This window comes from Mizuhopecten yessoensis, unplaced genomic scaffold, assembly GCF_002113885.1.
Source record: "Mizuhopecten yessoensis strain PY_sf001 unplaced genomic scaffold, ASM211388v2 scaffold6135_1, whole genome shotgun sequence".
Lineage (NCBI taxonomy): Eukaryota > Metazoa > Mollusca > Bivalvia > Pectinida > Pectinidae > Mizuhopecten > Mizuhopecten yessoensis.
Genome location: NW_018406397.1, coordinates 839,148 through 839,877, shown reverse-complemented (window position 1 = coordinate 839,877; position 730 = coordinate 839,148).

The following is a 730-nucleotide window of genomic DNA, read 5'->3' as shown; positions in this document are numbered from 1 at the left end:
AAAGTATTAGATGTGTGATGAGAATGACTACTGTTAGAAACACACCAGCGGTCAAATAGGATGACCATGGTTAGAGCAAAAGTATTAGATGTGTGATCAGAATGACTACTGTTAGAAACACACCAGCGGTCAAATAGGATGACCATGGTTAGAGCAAAAGTATTTAATGTGTGATGAGAATAATGTGTGATTAGGATAACGTCATTTAGGTGACCAGCGGTCAAACTGGATGAACTACTGATACTCATTTGGACAGGGAGAAAGTTTTAGGAATTATGGAGTAAGGATAACAACAGTGCTATTGGGGATCCTAGTGCACACGTACTTAGTCCTGTATCTTTACTGTGATAGTATACACATATTGTGCTATCTAGTGTAATGAAAATCTGAGTACATACATTACTGTTTCTGATGTCACGGCTGTATAGACCACCCAGTACTAGGTGACATTATCATATTATACTGAGTTAGGAGTCGGACAATTATCAGGAAATTCAATGATGATAATGACAATATATTTAACGCCTGACTGACCATGCTTATAAATACAGAACTGTTTATGTGGGGGATAGCCAGTCAAGCATACCATCCAAAACATTGATGAAACATGCATATCACAATCGTCAATAAACTGAAAACAGTAGACAGAACAACAATTTACATGTCTTTAAAATTTGTCATCATCTCTCAGATGTAAACACAGACTTGGACGACACGCAGAATACACGTG